Raw genomic sequence first — 22740 nt, 5'->3', positions numbered from 1 at the left:
ATTGTTCTATAGTTTCCACACTCTGTTGGGTCACCCTTCTTTGGGATGGGAACAAATATAGATCTCTTTCAGTCAGTTGGCCAAGTGGTTTGTTCCCCAGATTTCTTGGTACAACCTGGTGAGCGCGTCCAGGGCAGCATCTGTTAGCTTAACTATGTCTATTGGTATACCATCTATTCCTGGGACCTTCTTTTTTGCTATTTCCTTCAAAGCAACCTGAACTTCTTCCTTCATCACCATAGGCTCTTGCTTATATGTTGTTTCATTAACTTCTTCTGTGTCTGCCAATTCCTTTTGATGCAGTGACTAAGATGTAATAATACTGAAGACTAGTCTTTGATCTTCTGCAGTAAGCACTTGAAGTGTTCTTCACTTTCTGCAGACAGGACTGCGTCATCTGCATAAGGCAGATGAGTCTTCCTCGCATTCTGATGGCACACAAAAGCAGACTGCCACACACATATCTTTTCTTCTCACAGTACAGCTGGTAGGTTTGAATCACCAGTCTTTCACTGAACTCTAAATGTTTTACATACTGTACCGTCAGAGCATCCAGGCAGCATATACTTATCCCACTGATGTCAACTTGGTTTCAATTCATAGCAACTCTCTAGCACAGAGTAGAACTGTCTGTAGTTTCCAAGGCTATAAATCGTCACAGAACCAGGTAGCCTGATCTTTCTTCCATGGAGCAGCAGCTGAGTTCAAACTGCCAACTTTTCAGACCCACTGCCATCAAGCTGATTTCAACCTGATGCGATTATTATCTCTGCAGGACAGAACAATCGCCTTGTGGGGTTTTTAAGGTTGTGAATCTTTACGGATGCGGTCTGTGTTCTCTTTCTCTTGCAGAGTGACTGTTAGATTTGAACTGCCAACTTCTGGGTTAGCTGTCACCTTTCTCAACCACAGTGCCACTCTAGACACCGTATTGTTAGGTGCCGTTGTGTTGGTTCTGACCCCTAGTAACCCTACGCACAAGAGAATGAAACAATGTCCGATCCTGTGCCATCCTCACACTTCCTGCTGCTCTCAAGCCGCTGTTGAAGTCACCGTGTTAATTCATCTCCTTGGTGTCTTACTCTCTTCCACTGACCTACTTTTCTAGACATGAAGCTTGTCTCCAAAGAAAACATGCCCCAAACATGTGACACCAAGTCTCATCATCCTTGCCTCTAAGCAGTACCCTGGCTTCAGTTCTTCTAATAGATTTGTTTGTTCTTTTGGTAATTCTCGGGATGGCCAGTACTATTTACCAATACCACAATTCAAAGGCATCATTTCTTCTCTTGTCTTCTTTATTCAGTGTTCAACTTTCATATACCTAAGAAGCAACTGAAATTATTGTGGCTTGCAACAGGCACCCTTTACTTTTTAAAATGACATCTTGTGATTGGTTGGCCACTGCCAGGTCCTTGCAGGACTGTTTCTTGCACAACCTCCTCCCTGGTCAGAAAGTTTCCTACCCCAGTAAAATAAAATTATTGTCTTAAAAACAAGACATCTTGTTTGTTAGCACTTTTAAGGAGCTCTGTGACAGCTGGTTTACCCAACGCAATGTGTCTTGATTTTTTCTGACCACTGCTTTCACAGGTAGATGGTATTTCAGAGTTCTGGTGTCAAAGCCCATAGGGAGCGGCACGGCTAACTCAGATGCTGAAGCTCTCTGGTGGTTCAAATCCACTGGCATTTCTGAGGGGGAAAGATGGGCAATCGCTGCCCATGTGATTTACAGCCTTTGAAAACCCAGTAGAAGGTCATTGCTTGACGGCAATGAGATTTGAGAATAAACTTTCATGGGCGTTGACTGTGGATCCAAGGAAAATGAAAACAAAATTACTCATAACTGACCCAATAAACATCATCCTGACAAATGGCAAAAAGACAGCAAAAAGAATGGTCTATTTATCCAGTCTTTAACTAGAAGGGTTAATTAACTAACATTTAATGTAGTTATTACCATGGTCCAATTTAGATCTATAATTTCATTACATGGAATGAGGGATACCATTGCTGATGTCAGAAAGATCTTGGCTGAAAGCAGAGAATACCAGGAAGATGGTTACTTGTGGATTATTGAGTATACAAAGGCATTTGACTGTGTAGATAATAGTAGCTTATGTCTAACACTGAGAAGAATGAGAATTCTAGGGCACTTAATTGTGCTCATGCAGAACCTGTAACATAGACTAAAAACTGATCAATTCAACAGAACAAAAGGGGCGTGATTTAAAATTGGAAATGTGGCAGCAGTGGCTCCGGGGAAGATGGTGGCCCAGGTAGGGTTTCCAGTCTGTGGCTTCGAGCAGTGGCACCAGAGCCACGGGAGGGGCTGGTGCAGTGGCTGCACTGGGCCTGGGCGGGACTCCAGGGCCACTGGTGCGAATGGGCCCAGCACCAGGTCAAGGGCTGTACTGCTCCCCAATGCCCAGAGCGGCCTATCCGAGACCAGGTATGCTGCCAGGCAGCCAAATGACACCTCAAGAACCTTCCATGGGTCCCCCTGGCTATGGGGGGAAACCTTCAGTTCTAACTGGTCTGGCCCAGTCAGGGATGGATCAGTCCCACAAGAGACCTGCACCTCAGCAGATCTAGCAGCTTCAGCAACAGGCAGTCCAAAATTGAAACCACAATGCAAAGAAAAAGAAGATGGCTGACAAAAGTCTACCTCAAAGGATTCATGAACTGGTACTTGGATCTCTTGGCTTTGTAAAGGAAGATGCACCAAACTATCATGAGGAAATGGCTAGATATCCAGGACTTGAAATATCCCATCAAGCAAAAACGGAAGCTGTGAATTTTCATTTCTAACGCTTTCAATCGGCCAACTCAGATGCTGAAGGTGGTGTACGAATGGTGGCTTCCTGGGAGCTTCGGGTAAAAGGACGGCTTCTGGAGGACTGGCACAGGACCACCACTACCCAGGAGATGGATGGCTTCCAGGTGAAGCGGCCCGGAGATGTGAATGTACACACAGTGTACTGTCCTACTGATGCTGGATTACCAGTCTCCCCGGTTTAAATCAGACCCTCGCCTAGCTCTGTTCCTGGGCATCTCCACGCAGACTCATGCAGAGATCATCCTAGCACTGTGGACACATGAACTCCTGGATCCTCATGAGCTAGAGTTTGTAATTTGTGACAAGTACCTCCAGCAGATCTTTGAGTCTCAACGTATGAAATTTTCAGAGGTTCCTCAAAGGCTTCATGCCTTGCTTATGCAACCAGAACCCATTATCATTAATCATGTCATCTGACCCTAATGATTACAAAAAGACAGCTTGTTATAACATGGATGTGGAAGGGGATGATACCTTGAAGACTCAGATGAATTCTTTTCTGCTGTCTACTGCCATCCAGCAGGAGATTGCTACTCTGGACTAGATTCATGAGACAACAGAAACTACCAATCAGGTGAAGACCCGGCAGGAGTTCATGCTGAGCTTTGCCAGAGACCCTCAGGGTTTCATCAATGACTGGCTCCAGTCCCAATGCTGGGATCTTGAGACTATAACTGATGTGGTGGGTACCTCAGAGGAAGAATGCCAAGCTAAGTTCTACTTTCAGCCTTGGGCTCAGGAAGCCGTGTGCCGATACGTCTACTCTCAGGTACAGCAGAGGCGACAAGAACCAGAACAAGCTCTGGGAATCCAAAATACAAAGGGCCTCATCCACAGCCCTGATTTTGTTGCACCGAGCATTTACTTGGTCCCTGTGCTGCCTGTCCCATACCACCTGCCTTGGTCTTTGGGGCCTCTCAGGGAATGCTGCTGGTGCAAGGACAAGACCAGAATGAAGAGGGTCTCACTTTTCTGTCTTACAAAACACCTTGTTACCCTCTTCTTTCACCCCATCCCTTCCTATTCCCCAGCTTCCCTTTGTCCCACAGAGTTCCCATGTGCCTCTATCCTTCCCCGGTCTACAAATAACCTCTCGATGGTGTTACAGAGAGAACCTGTAGTGGTAATCAGTGCCCTGAATGGACTGGACCTAAGGCCAAGTGGTCCAACTACACTGATCCTGCCCTTGAGAGACCCAGGAACTGGGAGCTTTAGCCTGTTCTCCAAGACCCAGGTCTGGGAAAACTCTATAAGCTAGCTGATCTAGGCTCTTCCGATAACGGAATCCAACTCCCGTCCTTTCCTCCATGGGTTCAGGGCATGCTCTGAACTTCCTGCTCTTCAGCAGTGAAGGAATACTGATTCGTGGGCTCCAGAGCCCCAGGCCAGTCCTAGCCCTGTGAAGTGGCCTGCTATCTTAGCGATTCTTTTATTCCCTAGTAGGGCGCCCACATCAGTACTGGAGTTTGCTCCTTAACCGTTGGCCCTCCCCATCATCTTCCCTCTAGGCTGCCCTTTTTAGGATTTTCCCTAACCTGGGCATTTGGTTGGATTAATTTTGCCTTTCCTTGTCAGAACCCCCGGTATCTACGGTACTGTCATTGTGAGCAGAGGTTGTTCCTGCTATTGCCTGGAGGTGAGACTCATTCATTCACTCCATCCTGTCCAACCCCTGCACCCATCCCTTATAGGAGAAACGGGCCTAAAAGCAAATGGGTAAAAGCCCTGGGCCATCCCTGTCTTCCTGTCCCTTTTCTTTCCAGTTGACACCCATGGGTGACTTCCATGGTACTGAGGAGTGAAAGCACCTAGGGCTGAAAAAACAGCTCTGAGTTGGGTTTGTGACTCTCCCTTAGGCCTGTCTCACAGGATCATGACTCCCTAGACCCTGCCCTCAAAGCTTCAAGCCCCTCAGGTAGCAGCAAGACCTTGTGATCGTGGCCCCTTGGAGTTAAGATGGTTTTGCATGTTTCCAGGAGAGCCTCAGATTCTTCCAGGTTGTATTACCAAGTTAGCATATTCCCAGGCTCGCAGACTCAACACAGCAGAGTGAGAGACAGCTGGACACAGAGGGGAGAATTCTGTTCAGCATGGGCTCTGAACCCAGAAAACTGACAGCCTTGCTTTCTCATCCCTCCTCAGGCTCCTGTGAGCATGTTCCTTATCCTTGCCTGTCTCACTCTGGGGACAGCACTTTCTCCCCATTTCCCCCTTCCTGCCATACCCATACCTTGAAAGGTTCTCCCTGCAGTGGCATTGGATAATCTGTCCCTGGCTGGCACCGTGAGAAGAAAGCTCAGTGCCCTGCAGTGCCCCTGTTGAAGAGAACTGTTTTTACTAACTGAATGATGATGAGTTGTTGGTTTTTCTCATGGACCAAAATTTTTCTTGTACTGTTTTCCCCTTTTTCATGCCACCCAGTTTTAATAAAAGAATCTTCTGAAGGAAAAAAAATGTTGGAAAGGTGTGTATCAGGGTTCCATCCTTTTCCTGTACCTATTTAATTTTGCACGCTGAGCAAATAATCCAAGAAGCTGGACTATATGAGGAAGAATGTGGCATCAGGATTGAAGGAAGACTCATCAACAATCTGCGTTAAAATGCACTTTCTGATAAAGATCAAAGACCGTAACTTTCAGTACAGATTATACTTCAACATCAAGAAAATAGAAATCCTTACCCCTGTACCAATATCTCATAAAAATAGAAAAATTATTTAAGTTGTTAAGGATTTAATTTTATTTGGATACATAATCAACACCTGCTGCGGTAACAGCAGTCAAGAAATCAAAAGATCTGCCTGCTCTAGGAACATCTGCTGCCAAGAACCTCTTTAAAAGTACTAAAGAGCAAGGATGTCAGTTTGAAGACTAAGGTGTGTCTGACTCAAGCCATGGTATTTTCAATTGCTTCCTATACATATAAAAGATGGACAATGAATAAAGCTGAAGAAAAACTGATGCCTTTGAATAGTGGTACTGGTGTGGAGTACTGAATATTCTCTGGATTGCCAAAAGAACCAATTTGTCTCAGAAGTGTAGCCAGGGTGACACTTAAAGGCAAGGATGGTGAGACTTCCTCTCAAAATACTCTGGGCATGTTATCAGATGGGACCAATCCTTGGAGAAGAACATCATTCTTAAAAAGGAGAGGGGTGGGAAAGGAGATGAAAACCTTCAACAACATGGACTGACACAGTGACTCTAATAATGGACTTAATCACAGCAGAGATTAGGAAGGTGGCACAGAACTAGGTAAGGTTTTGATCTGTTATGCATGAGGTCAGAGTTGCGCATGGTGTCCATTCAAAAGCACCTAACAAGGGAGCTTTGGTGGCCTAGTGGCAGGAAGCTGCACTGCAATCCCAGAGGTGTGTGGTTCAAATCCACCAGATCCTCTGCTGGAGGAACAATCTCCTCCAGTACCAGTCAGATCTAATTTGATGGTACACACACACACACCCCCCTAACAAACACAACACATATGGTTTCATTCATGTGTATCCTGTTGGGAGTTCATTCAACCTTAAATATATATTTTCTCATCAAATCTGGAAAGTCTTTAGTAATTTTTTGTTTTTTTCTTCTTCCAAGTATTTCCTGTGCTGCACTGTATTTCCCCTCCTCCTGGGACTTTAATTACTCATGTTAGACATTTTGGTATTTTTCAAGACGTTCCCCTAAGGCTCTGTTCAGACTTTCACTTTGGTTTTAATCATGAGTTCCCCATTTCTTTAGACTGAATGCTCTCTACTGATCTTCCTTCAAAGATGTTACTTCCTCTGTCCTATTATTCTCAGTCTGGTGGCTGAGTGGTAAGTTAGTTGTGCTGCTAGCCCTAAGGCATGTGGTTCAAATCTACCAGCTGCTCAATGGGAGGTTTACAGTTTCTGAAAAAGCTGGACAGTTTTGAGTCAATGGCTCCTGACAACAACAGCAACATTAGTCAGTGGAAATTTTCATCTCACATTTAAAATTTCAGTACTAAACTTTCCATTTGAATATTTTTCATACTTTCTCGCTCTCTACTGAGACTGCCTGTATTTTTGCTCATCATGGATATATTTGCCTTTGCTTCACTGGGAACAATTATCATACCTGCTTCAAAGTGTTCATTTGATCATTCTAACCACCTTAGGTACCTCACGATCATTATCTATTGTCTTTTTCCTTTGAGAATGTGTCATATTATCCTGGTTCTTCATACACTGAATAATCTGGGAGATACACTGAGCTCTGGTGGTCTAGTGGTGAGGAGTTCTGCCAAGCCAAAGGCACGCAGTTCAAATCCCCCACTGCAGGGGCAAGATTGGTCATCGCCTCCTGTGTGATATATTTATTGCCTGTGTGAATTCACTGGAGGGTCAGCTGCGAGTCAGTTTCAACTTGACAGTACATAACAACAATACTGAACAGTTTGCATTTTGTTGTGGAGACTGATTCTGTGGCATTCCTCTGAAGCGAGTTAACATTTTTGATTCAGTTGGAAATGAATTCTACTAGAGTCACAGACTGTAAGTTCCGCCATGCACATGAGGAGTGGTGACCCTGGTTGCAATTGAGACTGCTTTCACATACACAGGATTCCTCTTCCTTGGATCTCTTCTTCCCTCCTCTCCAGCAGCCATGGCGGCCTGGGCTCTTTTTCCTGGTTCCTCTAACAAGGTGGAGAGTGTCCTGTCAGTGCTCTAATCACTACATGCCAGAGGTATAGTAGTTGGAGCTACTGTGAGGGCAAAGGTGAAAAAAAACAGGAAACTAATTTTTCTGCTAGTTGCTTCCTCCAGTATTAACTATCCTTGAAAAGATCTGGTTTTGATCAGTCTTTGGAGCCCTTGGGGTAGTGGTTTGTTTTTTGGTTTTGTTTTTTTGGAGCTTATCCAGAATTTAGAATTATTGTGTCTGGGAAGGTTACTCATGAAAAGCTGTTCTTTCCTATTAAAAGTGGAACTTTCTACTGTACAGCTCCTTTTATCCAGAACCAAATGCAAGTTTAGTTTCCAAATGATGGAATGGATTTCCCAAGTGCTGTACTCTGATCAGTAACCTGTCTTTGGCAACACTGCACTTGGAGAGAATGGATATGCCTATGTAAACTCCTTTTTTTAAAATTTTTATTATTATTATCATTATTAATTTTAATAGACATTTACAGAGGTTTTGGATTTCCATTCATTCATTGCCACACTTTTCTCCCTGCCCACCCCTCCCCACCAGCTCGCTTCCCCCTCCGAAGAGAAAAAAAAATTCCTTCATTAGTATACCAAAAAACCTTTTTTATTCTGGTTTCCTTACAAATTCCATATACATTGTTTTTCACACCAGATCTTTCCCATTTCCTTAACCCACCCCTCCCTTCACCTATTAAATTGTGTGCCTCTACAATTATGGCCCCCACCCATCCTCACCCCTTTGCTCCCACTCTCCACCCCTTAGATCCTCATACCCATTTTACTAGTTGTCTATTTCTACAGTAATGGTCTTATACAGCATTTGTCCTTATGGAACTGAGTTAGTTCACTTAGCATAATGCTCTCTAGTCCCTCCCAAATTAGATAGTGATTTACAAAATCATTGCTTCTGTGTGCCACATAGTATTCCATAATGTGCATGTACCATAATTTCTCTATCCATTCGATTGTGGTTGGACATTTGGCCGTTTTCATGTTCTTACGATGGTGAATAACACTGCTATGAACATTGGTGTACAATGCCTACATAAACTCTTATCTTTACCAGGCAGAGATCATAAAATTAATATAGACAGATTGTATTGGTCTCTGGGCTGCTTTTGGGAAGCAAACTGTGAAAGCAAACTAAAACATTCTTGGTTTTGGATGGGATTCTAATAGCAAAAAAAGGAAAATATAAGACAATAAGTTTTACCTTACCATAATGTGAGTTGTTTCTTTCATCTTGAAAGAATTTCCCAAAGAATTAAAAATTATTAAATAATCCTATGGGGGGGAGTGTCTATTCTTTCACAAAATGTAATTTTCTAGCTGTGAAGCTGATTATACAACATGAATATAAATGTAGAATTGGTCATCTAGAATCACGTTTATTTGTGAAGGATCATAAAGTGACTACTAAGTAGCACTTAACATGTACCAAGAACTAATATGTGAATTACATATATTGGTTTAGTTTACTCTCCCAACAAATTGCACAGTTTGTATGCAGCAAGGCAAGGACTTGGACTAGACCCGCTGGTTCCAGAGCTTATATTTACTCACCACACCCAACTGTTTTCAGAGGGTTTTAACACTTGAAGGTAGTAAACACCGCCTGTTTTACAAGGTTCACCTAATGCATTCAGCATGTCTGGTCAAGCATAGGACAATTCTACAGAAATTCTCAGTTTAACAAGGCATTTAAAATTTTTTAAAAAACCTAATGAAATGTACCTTTAAGTGCTATTTATAAGTTCTTAACTACAAAACTAGTACTATAGCACTATAGAATTTTACAGCATTTATAAAAGAAAAAGACCCGATTGCACCAAGAGCAGGATATAGTAATTGGATGTCTATTGCCCAAATTTAGCAATAATAATAAAGATGTATTTGTTTGTTCTATTGGCAGTCCATGTTCAGTACTCTTCTCCAACACTACAGCTCAAAAGCATAATTTTTCTTCTTCCATCCTTATTCATTATCCAGTGCTCGGCAGCACTGCAAGTGACTAAAAAGACCCTGGTCTCTGAATCAAGCACATCTTAGTCCAAAAGAATGTGTATCTGTCCTTTATCAACTATGCAAAGGCATTTGGGTGGATCATAATAAATTATGGCTAACATTGAGAAGAATGGGAACCCCAAAATACTTGTTTGTGCTCATGTGAACCCCTATACCTAGACGAAGATGTTTTATGAGCAATATTGTTATTGTTAGGTGTCATCAAGTACGACCCATAACAACCCTATGAACCCTGCCCTATCCTGTGACATCCCATAATCTCTGACATCCTCGGTCAAGCTCACTGCTGCAGTCAATGTATCAATTAAAAGAAGAGATTCTCAAATGGTCTAAAACAGGAAGACACAATTTTATGCTCTTCACAAGAAACTGCTTTTTTTTCCTAAAATTTTTTTATTTGTGTGTGTGTGTGTGTGTGTGTGTGTGTGTGTGTGTGTGTACCGTCAAATCATATCTGGCTGGTACAGGAGGAGAGTGTTCCTCCTCCAGCAGAGCATCTGGTGGATTTGAACCGTGCACCTCTGGGATTGCAGTACACCTTCTTGCCACTAGGCCACCAGAGCGCGCCTCTTCACAAGAAACTTTAAACATAATTGACGCAGAGATACTGAAAGTGCAGGATAGAATAAAAAAGTTTATCTAGTTGAGCATAAGAAATTTTGAGTAGCTATACTGGTCTGTCTTAAGAGAGGGTGAAACCAGGTTGCTCCATAGAGGCAAAGATTTGGAAGCTCATCTCACATACTTTGGGCATGTTGCAAGGAGAGACCAGTGCTTGGAGAAGGACATCACGCATGGAAGGGTGGAGGGGCAGCACAAGAGAGGAAAGCCCTGGATGAGATGGACTGACTCAGTGACTGTGGTAACAGGGGTAGGTCTATCAGAGAAAGTGACATTGTCTCAAGCTAGAGCAGGGTTCAGAGCTGTTGTACCAGAGGCACTATGACACCTGGAATTGACTGGACAGCACATAACAACAACAACAATAACATACTTATATTAATCAGAGTGAACTTAAAGTGCGTTAACATAAATAAAAGGCAGACATTTCCACAATGATAAGGAGTCAATTCATCAAGAAAGTAAATCAGCTGTAAGTATGTATGCAGTTCAAGTTGTTGATGTTGGGATTGATAGTTGATCCTCCAGTGGATTCGCAGAGCCTGTAAAGTGCATGAGAGGAGACTGTTCATCTTTCTAAGAGCAACTGGTGGATTCAAACTGTCTGCCTTTGAGTGGTAAATCAGCCATTAGATCTTCCTACGTACTAAGAACTTCCAAAAGTACAAGAAAGAAAAGTAGATAGAACAAAAAAGAAAAAGATATGCCCACATGGTTTAATATTTCACTTCCAATAACGTTTTATCTTTAAAAAAATCAGGAAGGCTATATACGACTCAGGCAAAATTATAAGCCAGCTCAACCGAACTGATATTCAGAAAACATTTCATCCAATAAAAGCAGAACACACATTCTTTTTAAGTGCAAATAGATTAGTCACTATGGTAGATGGTATGCCGGGCCATAAAACAAGTCTCAGTAAATTCCAAAGTCTCAAAGTGATACCAAGAATATTGTCTCACTACAAAGGTATTACATTGACACTCAATAATAATAAAATGTTTAGAACATCTCCAAGGATTTAGAACTTAAATATACTAATGGGTAAAAGAGAAAATGGTGGCCTAGAGGCAGGAAGCTGCGCTGCAATCCCAAAGGCACGTGATTCAAGGCCACAATTTGCTCCGCAGGAGAAGGATGGGCAGTCTCCTCCAGTGCAATTAACTGCCTCTGAAAACCTGCCAGAGAGTCAACTATGGGTCAGTTCCAACTCTACAGTACTACACAACAATAACAACAACAAACTTGATGGAAGAAGCTAATGTAATGCTCAGAAGGAAATGCATAGCTTTAAATGCCTGTATCAGAAAAGAAAAAAATGTAAAACCAACAATTTATGCTTCTATCCCAAGGAGACAGAAAAAGATGAGAAATTAAATCCAAGTTCAGCAGATGAGAGAGTAGACATGAGTGAAATGGATTAGAGAAAGGCCAGTCAAAAGCTGGCTTTGGAGGGGGTGGAACCCAAACACCACCCAAAACTAAGACAATAAAAGCAAACTTTTGGCAAGAGTAATCAAGGGAATAAAATACCAACATAAATTACCAATACCAGAAATGAAAGATGGGAGAGCATTGCATTATAAATCCTACAATCATGAAAGAAAAAGCAGCTCATATTAGAAACAATTTTCTGGCAATAAATTCACTGACCAGGAAAAACAGGCAAATTTATTTAAAGACAAAAATTACCAAAAGTGATGCCAAAAAAAAGTGACGTCAAGTGTTGCAAAAAATGTGAATTAACTATATCCATTAAAGAACTTGAATTCCCAGTTCACAAGTGCCTGCAAAGCAAAAAAGTCCAAACTGCATCATTGATGGAGAGACGAAACATTTAAAGAAGGAGCAGCAGTATTACACAAAGTCTTTCACAAAATAGAGGAAATGGGAACACGTGTCAAATTATTTTATAAGGTCAGTAACGGGGAGCAAATGATTTGATGGTATAAACTTGACTAGAAGGACAAGGAAAGAAGGTACAGATCCTAGAAAATACTAACATCCCTCATGAACATGATAACAAAACCCATAAGGAAATCACCCACCGAAACCTACTGCCACCGAGTTGATTGTAACTCTAGCAACCCTCCGTCATTAGCTGTCTGAGCCTGGACATCCTTCCTGGAGAATGCTCCTCTGTCTCCCACGGAGCAGTTGGTGGGTTTAATCTTTCAGCAGCAGCACAATGCAATGTACAACATCACGGGAGTTGAAGAAAACCAAGCCAAACGGAATGCAGTAATATATGAGAAAGGTGAAATAACCAAATGGATTTATACCAAGGCTGATTTAACATACACAAATCAATCACTTCAGTCCACTGCTGTAATAGATTAAAGGGAGAAAGACTTATGAACATTCTCACAGATAATGTATTTGAAGAAATTTAAGGCTCATTCATGAATCAAAAGTAAAAGCAAACCTCATTGGTGATTTAAAAACAAAAACAAACCTAAGAATAAAAGAAAACACCTTCAACTTGATAAAACTAGAACACAAATCCCAAAACCAGTATCAAGTTTAACAGTGAAATATAGCATAATCCCCAATGAGAGTGAGAAGAAGTCAAGAATATCTACTCTTAGCTCTTCTACTCAATAGTGTCTTATAGGTTCTAGCTGGTATAACAACAATAAATAAATAAAAGCCACAGCATTAAAAAAAGTAACACATTTCTTCAACTATGTGGATCACACAAAAAAATATGAGTGACATTGTAAAGTACAGGAATTCCAAACATATAATTATGCTCATGTGGAATCTGTATGTAGACTAGGAAGCAGTCTTTTGAATTGAACAAGGAACACTGCATAGTTTACAATTATGTTGTATCCTTTCTCAGTACCTATTTAATATACCAAAAGTACAAACAGATATATTTTTTTAGAAGGTGCAGCCAGAGTGTTCCTTGGAGGCAAGGATAGCAAAGTTTTGCCTCACTTACTTTGTGCATGTTGTTGTCTAGGTGCTGTCAAGTTGAGTATGACTCATGGTGACCCTGTGAACTAAAGATCTGAACCCTATTCTATGCTCGCACATCCTGACACACAATAGCCCATTGCAGCAGTCACCATGTCAATCTACCAGGCTGAGAGTCTTCCTCTCCTTCGCTGACCCTCCACTTTTCCCAATATCATGTCCTACTCCAAGGAGATGAAATTTCATCATTCTTGCCTCGAAAGAACACTCTAGTTGTACCCTGTCCAAAGCATATGTTTATTTTTTTGTCCAACCATGGGATGTTCATTTCTCTTCGCCAACACCAAAGCTCAAAGGCATCAGTTCTTCTGTCATCCTTATTCATCGTCCAGCAATCAGATGCAGAGCAAGTGATCAGAAAGACCACAGTCTGAATCAGATGCACCTTAGTCCTCAAACTGACATCATTACTCAATAATTTAAAGAGGTCCCTAAATGAAGATTTCCTCAGTGCAAAGCATCTATCTCCTTTATTTCCTGACTGCTTGTACCAAGGATGTTAATAGTGGATCCAAGCAAGATGAAGCTGTTGACAGTTTCAATCTCTTCTTCATCCATCATGATGCTGCCTATTGGTCCAGTGGTAAGAATCTTTGTTTTTTTGACATTGAGATGCAAATTATACTGAAGGCTGCATTTTTTGATATTCTGAAATAAGTGCTTCAAGTCCTCCTCACTTTTAGTAAGCAAGGTGTGTCATCTACATAACACAGGTTATTGATGAGTCTCCCAACAATCCTGATGCCACACTTCTCTTCATAGAGTCCAGCTCCCATACAGATTAAATAGGTATGGAAAGAGAATACAACTCTGATGCAGTCCCTTATCACTTTTAAACCATGCAGTGTTCCCCTGCTCTGGGCATGTTGTTAGAAGGGACTATTTCTTGGAAAGGGACATTATGCTTAGAGAGGTGGAGGGAGGGTTAGTGAAAGAGAGGAAGAACTTCAACAAGGTGGACTGACACAGCGACTGCAGCAATGGGTTCAAGTGTGTCAGGGATGATAAAAATGGCACAGGATAAACAACTATGAAATATCATCTCACCCCAGTAAGACTAGCAAAATGTAACAGAACAGCAAATATCAAATGCTGGCAAGGTTGTGGAGAGACTGGAACCCTTATTCACTGTTGGTGGGAGTATAAAATGGTGCAACCATTGTGGAAAGTGGTGTGGCGCTTTCTCAAAAAGTTGCAAATAGAGTTACCATTTCACCCAGCAATTCCACTACTGGGACTATAGCCTAAAAGGACCATAACTGGCATCCAAGCAGATATATGCATACCCATGTTCATCGCAGCTTTGTTCACAATAGCTAGGAGTTGGAAACAACCTAAGTGCCCATCAACAAATGAATGGATAGAGAAGCTGTGGTTTATTCACACAATGGAATACTATGCTGCATTGAAAAACAAGGAACTCATGCACTATTATTCAACATGGGTGACCCTGGAGAACATTATGCTGAGTAAAATATCTTAGTCATAAAAGGAGAAATACTGCATGGTGCCATTGTTGTAGAAAGTGACTGACATCAGGGTTGGGTAAGACTGAGAAAAACTGGAAAGATTATGTATACTGAATTGAACAGATGAGGGAGAGAACAGTTTAAAAGTGATATGTGATAGTATATTATGATTATCACAGGAATCCAGAATTAAGGTTGCATAGTGGAGTGCATTTGGGGCGGGGAGGGAGCAGGGATGGGGTTGGGGGATTGTATACCAATGAAGAAGATTATCTTTTGCTTTCCAAAGAGAGGAATGAACTGGGGGGAGGAGAGGTAAAAAAAAAAGTGCAACAATGAATGAATGAAAATGAAAAAAATCTTTCGATAACTAACAAACATGTCTTTGTGTTACACATATAGTTTAAACAGTTTCAATTACGCATATAATTTATGTCTTCTGTCTGGATTCACACTATACATTTTTAAATACAATGCTAGGCATACATAGAAAACAAATAAATTGTAGTTTAGTTGCTTATTTAAATAAAAAAGATTTAATACTTTTTTAAAAAAATGGCACAGGATAGGGCAGGGTTCAGATGTTATTCACAGGGTCACCAAAGTCATACATGAATTGACAGTAATAACAATTCAATCTGTATGCTGAGAAATAATCTAAGTAACTGGACTATATAAAGATAGTAGCATCAGGATTAGAAGAGATCCATTAAAAACCAAAAATCTGACATAGTTTTGCTGAAATTGGGGGAGATGTGAAGCATTTACTGATAAAACTAGCCTTCAGTAGGGATTATACACAACATAAAATAAAAATCGTCATATCTAAACTACTAGACAACATAAGGGAGAAAATTATTAAAGTGGTTAAGGGGTTAATTTTACTTAGATTCATAATCTACACCCATGGAAGCTCTATTGTACATAGAGTCTCATACTTAAGCCTGTTGCCAGGATGGACCAGTCCTTGGGTAAGGACATCATGTCTGGAAGAGTGGAGGGATGGAGGGACAGCAGAGGAGAACGAGACCCTGGACGAGACATATGGATCCAGTATTGCATTGGGAAAAATCTGCTGTCAGGGACCTCTCCAGAATACTTAAAAGCAACGATGTCAGTTGAGACTAAGGTGTGCCTAATCCAGGCCATGGTTTTTGCAATTACTTGCTATGCATCAGAGAGCTGGACAATGACTAAGGATGACAGAAGAATCGTTGCCTTTGAGTTGTGGTGCTGGAGAAGAGCCTTAAACATACCATGGACTGCCAAGAAAACAAATAGGTCTGTCTTGGAGAGGGTTAAACCAAGTTTTTCCTTGGAGGCTAGGATTCTAAAGCTTCATCTCACATACTTTGGGCATGTGGCCAGGAGAGACCAGTCCTTGAAGAAGGACATTATGCTTGAAAGGGTAGAGGAGAGGCTCAAGAGAAGAAGATCCTGGATGAGATGGATTGATACAGTAACTGGGGCAAGGGGGGTTTGTGTGTCTAAATCAGTGAGACTGGGTCAGGACAGGGTAGGCTTCAGAGATGCTGCACATAGGGTCGCTATGGGTCACAGGCGACTTGACTGCACATAACAACAACAAGAATTGGAGTAATGGGGCTAGGTGTGCTGGAGGCAGTGAGATTGGCTCAGGATAGGGAAGGGCTCAGAGCTATTATGCATAGATAGGGTCACTATGAGTCACAGTTGACAGCATACAACTGCCCCACACCCCAATGGAAGCAGCACTCAAGAAATCCAAATTCATGCTGTTTTGGGCCAACAGGCTGTCAAGGACCTCTTGAAAATGCTAAAGAACAAGGATGTCCGTTTAAAGACTAAAGTGAATCTGACTCAAGCCATGGTCAAAAGCATGCAAAAGTCAGACAATGAATGAGTGCAGCCAGGGTGCTCCTTAGAGGCAAGGATGATGAGATTTCATTTCACATGCTTTGACCATGTTATCAGAAGGGGCCAGTCCTTGAAAAAAGGGTATCACGCTCGGAAAAGCAGAGGATCAGTAAAGGACTAGAAATTCTTGAATGAGATGGATTGACAGTGATTGCAACAGTGGGTTTAGACACATCTGAGACTGTGATAACTTGCTTTCTGTGGTTCTGTGTGGTGTTGTAGAATACTGAATATACTGTGTACTGTCAAAAGGACAAACAAATCTGTCTTGGAAGAAATGCAGCCAGAATGCTCCTTAATGTGGGTGTGTTTTCAGAAGCTAGTCCCTAGACATCAGGCTTGGCAAAGTAAGTGGATCAACAGAAAATTCTCAACAATATGAATGGACACAGGGACTGCAACAGTGGGTCTAATGCAAGCAGAAATTGTCAGGATGGCACAGGACTTCGTAGTGTTTTGCCTTGTTATACACAGGGTCACTATTAGTCAGAACTCACTTGATTGGCTACCACCACCACCATTTTTACCCACTGGAATGGCTGAAGTGGAAAGGACTTGACATAAGGTGTTGAAAAAGTCACAGGACAGTTGTAACTTAAGCAGCTTCCCTCCTTGGTATTTTCCCAAGAGATGAAAACTAATGTCAGTATCTTTATTCACACACTCCAAGCAAGCACTAGAACTCACTCAGGGGCCACCTAGAGGTGGACAAAAAGCACAGCCAGGTGTCCCTACAAAACAGGAAGAATCTTGCTCCTATTTTCTACTAACAGATGTTTGCTGACAGTGATGTTGGAAACAATGTGTGCCCAACAGCTCCCCTCCGTGATAAGGGAAAGGTGGGAGAAGTCAACAATGCCTGCCTGAGGCAGAGGGTGGCAAGGCTCGCAGGAATCTTTTGGGATGACAAACTTTTCCCATCAGATAAGTGGGCTGCACCCACCACGGTTGCTGGCATGGAGTTGACTCTGACTCAGCCATAGACAGGACCGAGTAGAACTTCCTGAAAGATTTCTATAGCTGTAAATCTTTGAGGGGTCAACTCTCCTAGCTTTCTCCAGAGGAACAGATGATCTTCTGGTTAGCTGCCATGTGCTTTAACTACTGTGCCACTGGGGCTCCTTGTTGGCTGGACGGGTGTTTGCAACTGTCAAAACTATGCACCCACTGCACATAAACAGAATCTCAATAATTAACTGACCAAAGAAAAGCAAGCCACTTCCTATTTTGAAAATCTTATGGCAGCCCTAACCCTAAATGATTGGGTAAAAAAAGAAAAATATTCTGCAAGGCAATGAAAAAGATGATGAAAATTTATACTTTCTACTGTATATGCTCTTTCCTAACTCTGATTTTTCCTTGGAAGAATAGATTTCCCTGATGAGAGATTCTTTGTGGTCAGTGTAATTTTAAATAAGTAAAGTCTGAAGGTATTTGTGTGGGCAGAAGGCAACTATGCTGGCTCAGTCCATCAGGCTTTAGGTGGCTGGCAGGATCCGCCTGGGTCAGAACACACAAAATACTTGTCATAACTGGCCTTCTCCAGCCTTTCACAGTGGCTGCGGCTGCCAAGAGGGGAAGAAGTAGGGTGTGATGGGGGAATGAGGTGTAGGGAGAGTGTGGGTGTGGCATCGTAGGTGAAGAGAAGGGCCTCTATGTTTCACAGTCACATGCTTATTTATCTTCAGTTTCTCTAATAACCTTGTTGCAAGCAGATTTAAAACTTGGTGAAGACAAAAGAGAAGTCTGTTCCAGCCTTCAGTCCACCTTTGCCAGATGCTGCAGCTGCCCCATAGCAAGCAAAGGGAGTCATCATGAAGCCCTTGAGACAGACACCAAGACGACCAAGCACTGACAACACAGGCCTCACCTAAGAATACCCTTTCACTGTGGACAAAAAGTCAAGCGCTAAAGCTACTACACTGAGCATAAATGGAGCTAGTCCTGTGGATTCACAGTGGGATGGGGAGGTGAGTCACCCGCTGACCAAACCTAATAGATGAGAATGCAGTAAAGCCTGAGAGGCAGGGCGGGTCTGGGGTCCCAGCATACTTCCAGGCAACTGCCGATCAAAAGATCAAAACACCTGCTTGCAGTCTGCAAAGACTGTAAAGATGAGCATAGCTCAGTGCTGCCTGATTTTATAAGACACAATCAATGACTGTTAAGAAACAGAATGTGAATGAAGGAATAGTGTGAAACATGTATATAAACTATGTATGTGAACTAATGTAAAATAAAATAAAAACCCAATGGGATATTAAGACATAGGTAATAGTAATTATATATAATGCGTATGAATAACTATAAAACAATGCACATGAATGGAACTTACTATATATGAATGACTGTATAAAACACAAAGTACTTGTATGAAACATGATGTATAAGAGTGATTATATGCAAACCAATAAAATGAAAAAAACAACAAACCTGCTTGCTCTGCTTTTAGTAATAAGGGTAGAAGGAGGACCACCAGGAGAGGCAACATTCTGCATAACGCAAACTGCCATTTTCTTCTGGAAGCTACTAAAAGCATGTTACCAACTGAAACCACTCTGAAAGCCTGCAATTGCATGTACCCCATTTTGGGGCGATTGCAACGTGTCACAGACTGAAAATTAGAGAAAGAAGGCTGCCCACTCCTGCCTTCTCTCAATTCTGTAGTTAACGCTGAAAGAAGAAACTAAAACACGTTTCCTTCAAATTTAAGAGACAGGGGTGGTGGTGGTCAGAAACCCACAAAAAAGTTTTTCGGGGTGTGGAGAGGAAGCTGCACTTGCCACTAGGTTCCCCAAAGTTGTAGAAAACTACAACTTAAACTATTATGTTAACAGCACCTCCAGTGTACATGCATTACAACCAAACCTAGCAGATTCTGCGGTGATAAAGTGACAAACCCACCCTACCCTCGAGCTGATTCTGACTCATCCGCCAGCCGACTTTGAGGCTGTAAATCTTTACAGGAAGAGAAAGTCTCATCTTTCTCACCCAGGTAAACTGGTGTATTCTGAACGCCGACCTTCTCGGTTCCGCCCCAAGACCTAACGCCCTACGCCATCAAGGCTCCTTTTTAAGCTGAGAAAAGTAAATCCTACATCCAAGAAGATAACGGACTCTTTGCACTTAAGTGCAAGGCGGTCTGACAGCTCCACCAGCTACAACTTTTTGTCTGAAAGACAGCGGGGACCACGTTTCCTTCCTGGTGCTGCGGGCAACAGCCTCGAGGGGAGAGGAAGGGCCGGTAGGCCTGTTGCTCGGGCTGGGGGTCGTCCTTACATCCCCAATGACGGCCCCCGGAAGCATCCGCCAGGGCCCTCTGCTCCATTTGCCAGTTGGGCTCTCTCAACCCGCGAAGACGTGTATAATTGTGAAGGCACCGGGTGGACGCGCTGGGGACTCGCCTTTGGGGACGCCGGAACACAGCCGGGGTCCCCGCAGACCTTTGTCCTAGATTCCCGCGTCCCACCTGGCGCCATGGGTCAGGAGGCCGCACGCGACCGCCAGGGGGCCGTACACTCCAGCACCTCGGCCCCACCCACCAAGCTCCCACCTTTTCGATGCCCGCCCCCAGCCCCTCACTCACCTTAGCGCCCTCGGGTCCCTCTTTCGTAACCCCCGCCCTCCAGGCGGTCCCGCCGCGCCCCCTGGGACTTGTAGTCTGTCGGTCTCTCCAGCCCACGGAAATCGGGACAATGATTATCAATAGAAAACTACAACTCCCGGCGGCCCCTGCGAGAACGCGCCCTCCCTTCAGGTGAGTTCCGGCGTGTGATTCTCGCGAGAATGTGGTAGGAACGCACGGAGCCCCCTGGGAAACGTAGTCTAGAGCCCTTTTGTCCACGTCTTTGAGCCGCGAACTAGTTTCGGGAAGGCAGGAAAAGACTACATTCCCCAGAATTCCTGGCGCGTCGAGCGACTTTGGTTGCTAGGGGACGAGAAAACAACTGGAGGCGCCTGAATAGACTCATTCTTGGAGTGAGACTCTCACTATCTCCACCTGCCGTAACAACGGTGTCGCTGCTGGAGGCAAAGTTTTGAATAAATTGAGGATTTGATTCATCTCTCCTGGGCAGTGAAACCCACGAAATTACGATCCTAATTCTGTACTAAAGATGATTACATTCTTCTTAAAATTGTCTTTGGGCGAGTATTGAAAGCTGCGGATAGTTTGAGGTAACTGGACATTTGGCGACCTTTGTTTTATTGATAGAGAAAGGAGAGGTGGGACTTAGCTTTATATAGTTGTTGGTGTTATGTGCCGTTGAGTTGTCTGCGACTCATAGCGACCCTATGTACAACAGTCCTAAACTCTGCTCTGTCCTGTGCCAATCATTGTCTCCAACATACCTACCCCCATTACCCCATTCACCATCTCATGGAGGGTCTTCCTCTCTTGTACTGTCCCTCCACCATCCTAAGCATGATGTCACTTTCCAAGGACTCATCACGCCTTACAACATGTCCAAAGTATGTCAGACAAAGCTTCAGAATCCTTGCCTCCAAGGAGCAGCCTTGGAGCAGCCTTGCTTCACCCTCTCTAGGACAATCTTGTTTGTTCTCCCAGCAGTCCATGGTATATTCAATACTCTTCTCTAGCACCAAAGCTCAAAGGCATCAATTCTCCTATCATCCCTAGTCATTGTCTAGCTTTCTGATGTATAGCAAGTAATTGCAACGACCATGGCCTGTGTCAGACTTTAGTCTCCAGACTGACATCATTGCTCTTCAGTACTTTGGAGAGGTCTCTGACAGCAGACTTTCCCAAAGTAATTTGTCTTTTAATTTCCTGGCTGCTGGTACCAAGAGTGTTGATTGTAGAGCCAAGCAAACTGAAGCTGTTGAAAATCTCAATCTTGTCACCATCCGTTATGATGCTGCCAATCAGCCCAGTGGTGAGAATCTTTGTTTTCTTGTTGTTGAGGTTCAATCCATATTGAAGGCTAACCCTTCTGCAGCAAATGCTTCAGGTCCTCCTCAGTTTCAACAAGCAGGGCTGTGTTGTCTGCATAACTCAGATTGTTGATGAGTCTACCTTCAATCCTGATGCCACATTTCTCCCAGATAATCTGTTCCACATATAGATTGAAAAGATATGGAGATAGGAGACATCCTTGACGCACACCTTTCCTAATTTTGAACCATGCAGTATTTCCTTGCTCTGTTCTGACAACTGCCTCCTAGTGTAGTATAGGTTTCGCATAAGCACAATCAAGTGTTCTGGGATTCCCATTCTTCTCAGAGTCAGCTACAGTTTATTGTGATCTACACAGTCAAATGCCTTTGCATAATCAATGAAACACAGACATTCCTCTGGTACTCTTTGCTTTCAGCCAAGATCCATATGACATTCGCTATAATATCCCTAGTACCACGCCCTCTTCTAAACCCACTCTGCACTTAAGGCAGTTCTCTGTTACAGTTTTTTTGGATAATCTTCAACAGAATCTTGCTTGCATGTGATATCAGTGATATTGTTTGATAATTTCCACATTCTGTCGGATCTCCTTTCTTTGGAATGGGAACAAATACAGATCTCTTCCAGTCAATTGGCCAGGTGGTGGTTCTCTAGATTTCTTGGCACGATTTGGTGAGCACGTCCAGGACAGCATCTGTTTGTTGAATTATGTCAGTTGGTATGCCATCAATTTCTAGGGACTTGTTTTTTTCCCTCTCCTTCAGAGCTGCGTGAACTTCTTGCTTCATCACCATAGGCTCTTGCTCATACATTGTTTCATGAAATTCTTCTGTATCCACCAGTTCCTTTCGGTACAGTGACTCGAGGAGGACATAGAGGATTTCTACCAACTTTTTGCAGTCAGAGCTTGAATGAGCATGCAATCAAGATGCATTAATAATGAGTCACTGGAATGCAAAAGTTGGGAACGGAAAAGGATCAGTAGTTGGAAAACATGAACTTGGTGACAGAAATGAAGCTGGAGTTAGAATGATAGAATTTTAGGGGAGCTCTGGTGGCCTAGTAGCAAGAAGCCGCACTGCAATCCCAGAGGTACACGGTTTGAATCCACCAGATGCTCTACTGGAGAAGGAGGGACAATCTCCTCCTGTACCAGTCAGATCTGATTTGACGGTACACACAAAAAAATAATAAAATATTTTTTAAAATGATAGAATTTTGCATAATCAATGACTTATTAATTGCAAATATGTTTTATAAGAAACATAAATGCAGGCTATACACATGGATTTCACCTGATTGTATGTACAGGGATCAG

General features: G+C 42.7%; 1 pseudogene; it reads left to right on the top strand.

The window, feature by feature from the left end:
- Positions 1-2289: 2289 nt before the first annotated feature.
- On the top strand, positions 2290-20095 carry LOC102855739 (annotated as a pseudogene).
- The last annotated feature ends 2645 nt before the right edge of the window (positions 20096-22740 follow it).

This window comes from Elephantulus edwardii, unplaced genomic scaffold (genome assembly GCF_000299155.1).
Source record: "Elephantulus edwardii isolate Elephantulus edwardi_28Jun2011 unplaced genomic scaffold, EleEdw1.0 scaffold00045, whole genome shotgun sequence".
Taxonomy (NCBI): Eukaryota; Metazoa; Chordata; class Mammalia; order Macroscelidea; family Macroscelididae; genus Elephantulus; species Elephantulus edwardii.
This window is presented reverse-complemented; position numbering and strand designations above follow the sequence as displayed.